This window comes from Felis catus, chromosome E1 (assembly GCF_018350175.1).
Source record: "Felis catus isolate Fca126 chromosome E1, F.catus_Fca126_mat1.0, whole genome shotgun sequence".
NCBI lineage: Eukaryota > Metazoa > Chordata > Mammalia > Carnivora > Felidae > Felis > Felis catus.
The window spans coordinates 36,758,299-36,764,112 of NC_058381.1; the positions used below are offsets into that span (position 1 = coordinate 36,758,299).

The 5,814-nt window shown below is 46.9% G+C and overlaps 1 pseudogene; it reads right to left on the minus strand.

The window, feature by feature from the left end:
* Positions 1-1,845: 1,845 nt before the first annotated feature.
* Positions 1,846-2,306, minus strand: LOC123381837 (annotated as a pseudogene).
* Positions 2,307-5,814: the final 3,508 nt, after the last annotated feature.

The window sequence follows — 5,814 nt, forward strand, 5'->3', positions numbered from 1 at the left end:
GTCTCCTTCTCTGGGCCTTGGTTTCCCCAGCTGCGGCATGAAGGGTTTGTTCTAACATGAGTTCTAAGGCTCCTCCTCTGGCCTTGGCCTTGCAGGAGATTTGAACCTTTGGACCCCTTGACTCTATTGGTCCTCCTTCTCTCTCACACCTTCTGTTTCAGCAAAACTGTTCTGGACAGGCTCTGATAAATCCATCAGTGCAGAGACACATTTTCTCCCAAGGGTATTTGCATTTCTGTTGGCATCCAGATGAGAGAGACTGAGGCTCTAACTTGGGCTCTCTTTTGATTGGAAGGAGCAGGGCAGACATGGTGGGGTGGAGGGATTCACCCCAAGCTGCCAACTGGCAAAGCAGGGCCTGGCCCAGGGCTCAGTCCTTGGGTGCAGATCTTGGCCCACCTCTCCCAGTGTGGCACAGACGTGAACCCACCATGACGCCTCTTCTTCTGCCAGGGACTCTGCGCGGGTGCTGGCAGCCCCCCTGTCCCCGGAGAAGTGAGTTCCAGCTCGGATACCGATGAGGTCATCGAGATCCCCCGGTCTGAGCTGGAATTTGGCAGGACGGCTCATGGGGCAGCTGTTTGCGGTTTCTCTTTTCCTCTGAAGGAAAGTCTGAGCAGATGATCTCCTAGGTGCTGCCTGTTTCCATGTGAGGGAGAAGCAGGATGTGGCTCCAGATCAGTGGAACGGGAGGGGGGTTGGCAAGGAGAGTCTGGGGCGACACGTAAGCGACATATTTTGTGAGATGAAAGATCCCAGCTTCTTTCAGTAACTTCTTCAACTCTGCTTTTGTTCTTGGGAAACCTCATTTCGTCCCCTAATATTTATTCATGAGGACTTTGTGTTTTTGGAGACTTTGAGGAGCAGCTGCTTTGGGTCTGAGGGAATTCACTCCACTGCGAAGACAGCTTTTCGCCTACTCAATGCAGCCAGGCTCCCCATCAAGAAACATCAGCTCCTTGGGGTGCTGGGGCCTCCAACTCCAGGAGGATTAATGTGCAGTTGTGGAGGGCTCCCGACATGCTCTGCTCTTGGCCAGCCGGGCCCTGGGTCCTGGGGACAGGGCAGGGGCGGCTTCGGGGACACAGAGGAGGCCACGTGCTAGGACAGACATCCCTGCCTGGGGACCTCACAGAGCCTCTTAGGCCAGCAAAGCACTATAGCGGAGGCTCCAAGAGCTGGGAGTTCCAGACAGTTTCGTCTTTCAGAGGCTTGTGTCTTGAAGGAGAAACCAGAGACTTCTACCCACCAGAACACAAATGCGACGTGACATGCAAACAAATGCCCGGTGGGGAGGGCCGGGCTGGTTCAGTCACGCAGAGGGGAGCTAGGACTAGAAAAAGACTTGCACAGGGTGGTTTTGACTGGGGGAGTCAGGAATTCTAGAATGTCCACCTTGGGAGGGACTTTAAGTTCTGGTCTAACCCTCTTACTTTCCAGATGGAAAAATTGTGGGAAATGACACGTCTAAAGTCTGCATTGAAGATGAAATTCAAACATACATTTTCTGGCCCTGGCCCAGTGCACTTTCCTCTACAGTTGATCTGTAAATGTCTGTTTTTTTCCAACATTTTAGGGCTTCATGTGTCACTAACCCTATGACTTCCCAGCTAGCTCCTTCTCTAGCCCTTTTTGTTCTGAGCTCCCACTCATCCTTCCCCTTAAACAGTTCACTGCTTTCTTTCTCTCCCTTTTTACTGGTAATGCAGGATTTTATTTATTCTGTCCATTAATAACTACATTCGAGAACATCTATAATATTAATGGAACTTAATCTAAGAGAAGTTCAACTTACTTTTTCTTACGTTCCGGTATCGATAGTCAAAATGATCATGGTCAAAATTATTACGTCAAAAACTTATGATAGGCGCTTGGGGTTAGTCTATATACGATTTCTTTTTTGGCATAAAGTTCTTGGGCTGCAAGGAAGAACATTTGGTTTGTTTCACTCGTAGGAATGTCTCTTAGTGCTGGGATGGCCTCTTTTTGGAATTTCTTCTGCTGTTGATTTTTTAGCATAGTTATCTGTGATTGTATGAATGGAATTGAGTGGAGAGGACTCATCATGTTTATTCCAAATAAGGGTACATAATTGATTACTAGACTAATGAGGAGGTAGGCAGGCAAGGCCTCTGCCCAATGTTGAGGCCAAGAGGTACAGCCTAAGGAGTTTAGCCAAGATTCAAGACTAAAGTCAAATTGGGAGCTTAAAAAAAGAGCAAAGCCATTAGTCACTCTTTCTGGCAATGGTGAAGGTGAATTTTCCACCATTTTCCCTGTGGCTTAGACGATCTTGGTCCTTGAAGTGCCCGCTCAGGCCCCTCCCAACAACTCAGCTACGTCAGCACACTGCTGTCTTTTTTTAATGCCCGCCTGCATAACTCAGCTCTGTCACAAGCCTCTGTAATGCTCGGGGTGCTAAATGTAATGCTCCAAGTTGCATGTGAATGGGAGAGTCCTGGCAGGAGGCATTGACCTTCTATAAGATGTAGGGAAATCGGGACAGTACTGAGTTCTTCCCGAGGCTCTGGACCGGTGCCTCTAATGTCCACTGTCAGCCCTTCAACCTGACATCCAGTGCTATACTCCAGGGCTTTTACCTGGCCCCACTACCTGGTTACCTTCTCTCCACCTTCCACCCCACCTTCCACCCCCACCTCATTCCAGGACCGGAAGCTTTTTGTTTTCGTTTTAGTAATCTCTACCTCCAACATGGGGCTAGAACTCGCGACCTTAAGATCAAGAGTCGTATGCTCTACTGGCTGAACCAGGAGGTGCCCCAAGGACTGAGACTTTTTTTTTTTTTATGTTTTTGAGAGAGAGAGACAGAGATAGAGCGTGAGAGGGGGAGGGGCAGAGAGAGAGGGAGACAGACTCTGAAGTGGGCTTCAGGCTCTGAGCTGCCAGCACAGAGCCCAATGCAGGGCTTGAACTCACGAACCTCGAGATCATGACCTGAGCGGAAGTCAGATGCTTAACTGACTGAGCCACCTAGGCGTGCCCCAAGGACCGGAACTTTTAAAAGTGTTTGCGATTGAGGGATGCCTGGCTGGCTCAGTCAGTGGAGCATGCAACTCTTGATTTAAGGGTTGTGAGTTCGAGCCCCGCGTGAGGTCGGGAGATTACTTAAAAACAAAAAAAATCTTTTTTAAAAAAATTTAATTTACTTATTTATTTTTAAAATGGTTTTATTTATTTTTGAAGGAGAGAGACAGAGCATGAGCGGGGGAGGAGCAGAGAGAGAGAGGGAGACACAGAATTCAAAGCAGGCTCCAGGCTCTAAGCTGTCAGCCCAGAGCCCGACGCGGGGCTCGAACTCACAAACTGTGAGATCATGACCTGAGCCGAGGTCAGACGCTTAACCGACTGAGCCACCCAGGCACCCCCCAAAAAATATTAAAATAAAAAAAAAGTCTATGTGATTGAGAACTTGGGCATTTGAATTTATCCTTCTCATTCCACACTCGTGACTGGTTCCGCTTCCTTTTCTCAAACCCTGAATTCACTCCTGATGTCATTCCAAATTCTAAAAATATGCTGAGGATTCCTGGGTATCGGCACTGACTGGAGGGAAATGGGAGATAATAGTAACTGAGATCACAGGCAGGGTAAAAGAGTGGAAAATAGATTATGAATCAAACCATCTGGCGAGGCTCTTCTGCTACCTTGCTGTGTGGTTTTGGGCAAAGCCTTTAACGTCTCTGTGCCTTCGTGTCTTATTTATCAGGTGAGAATAATATCGTCTGACTTATCGACCTCTAAGATATGTTAAAGATAAAGTAGGGGAGCAGATTTAAACTTCTTCTTAATTTAAAAGAATATTAGGGGAAAAAAAAGAAAATTGCACCTAAATAGCATCACGTTGAGGATTTACTTCCCCCAAAATCACACACACACACACACACACACACACACACACACGATTTTTTTTAATTACCCTTCTCTACCAGTGTCCTCTGAGGTATATCGATAAGCAGCTAAGGGCTAAACTGAGTCTGAATTTCATCTCCTTTAATACCCTGTCATCTGGGGAAAGGGGCTGATGAGCGGTGCTATACTGGGTCAGGAGAAATAGAGGACCTGCATAATCCAGAAAGGTCTGAACAATCTCGTGTTGATTGTGAAGAAAAACCAAGGGAAAAAGCAGTAGGATCAGACTCTGGCCTCACCCGTCTCATCCTAGCAAACCTTTCCCATCTGGCTGTTGTTAGGGTTGAGCTCCGATTGGGTTTGATTTATAATTAGGGTCCAGGAGAGGATTAGGGTTAGGGTTGGGGTTTCAGTTAGGATTAGATTCTGAGTTTGGGTATACGTTTAGTTTAGAGTTAGGGGTGGGAAATTAGGTTAAAGTTATATTTAAAGTTAGGGTCTTGGGCACCTGGTTGGTTCAGTCAGTAGATAGCATGTGACTCTTGATCTCGGGGTTGTAAGTTTGAGCCCCATGATCATGTAGAGATTGCCTTTAGAAAATAAAAATAAGGGTGCCTGGGTGACTCAGCTGATTGAGTATCTGACTTCGGCTCGGTCATGAAGTTATAGTTTGTGAGTTTGAGCCCCATATGGGGCTTGCTGCTGTCAGTGTGGAGCCCGCTTGGGATCCCCTGTAGCCCCCTCTGTCTGCCCCATCCCTGCTTGTTCTCTCTCTCTTTCTCTCAAAAATAAATTAAAAAACATAAAGAAAAAATAAAATAGGGGCACCTATTTTTGGCCCAGTCGGTTAAGCATCCGACTTCAGCTCAGGTCATATCTCACGGTTCGTGCGTTCAAGCCCTGCATTGGGCTTTGTGCTGACAGCTCAGAGCCTGGAGCCTGCTTTGCGTTCTGTGTCTCCCTCTCTCTCTGCCCGTCCCCAGCGTGTGCTCTGTCTCTCAAAAATAAATAAAAACATTTCTAAAAAATTAAAAATAAATAAAAATAAAGCAAGGATCAGTATTCATTTAATTTAGAATTAGGGTTAGGTCAAGGTTAGGGCAATGTTTCTCAGTCCAGGCACTACAGCCATTTGAAGCTGGGTAATTCCATCATGGGGGCCACCCTGTCATTTTTCGGATGTTTAGAAGCAACCCTGGCCTCTACCCACTAGATTCTTGTAGTATCTGCTACATCCTAGGAACCAAAAATATCTCCGGACATCGTCAAATGCTTCCTTGGGCGTGGGGGTTGGGGTGGCAACGGTGGGAGTCTCCCTTGGTTGAGAACCCCTGAGTTAACATCAGGGTTAGGGTTAATGTTAGGATTCTGGTCTGGAGTCAGATTGTTTTAGATTTTAGAGTTGGGTTTGTGTTTAGATTGGGGTTAGTCGAGAGGGTTGGGAAGATGTTTAGATTTAGGGTCAGGAGTGAGGTGAAGGCTCAGGTTCAGGTTCAGGTTCAGGCGAGGATTTGTACGTTGGTTACGTTTAGGGTTAGCACCTTGCTACAGATGCATTGTGGAAATGTCATATCATGAATTTAGTGTCTTTCCTCTGGCATTATTGGCATTATTGGGAAGTGGCTGTATTTCTTGGGGAACAGAATACAAGGAGATGCCCCACACTGGGAAGCTCCCCGTAGAACCCTGCTGTGTCTGTGGAGAGTGACTTCTTAAGAGCCTTCGTGTCTAAGGAAGGTCACTGTTTGGGGTTGTTCCTCATCTCTATGTGTGACGTAAAGATAAAGACAGCTGGAAACAGCCCATATGTCCACCTGCACCAGCCTATATACTCTGTGCCGAGTCTCTATTTACATTTTATTGCATACGTCATTTGCGTAGTGCAGACACAAAGACCTTCATGCCTAAGGTCAGGAAACCAATATATATGGCAGGGCTCCCCTT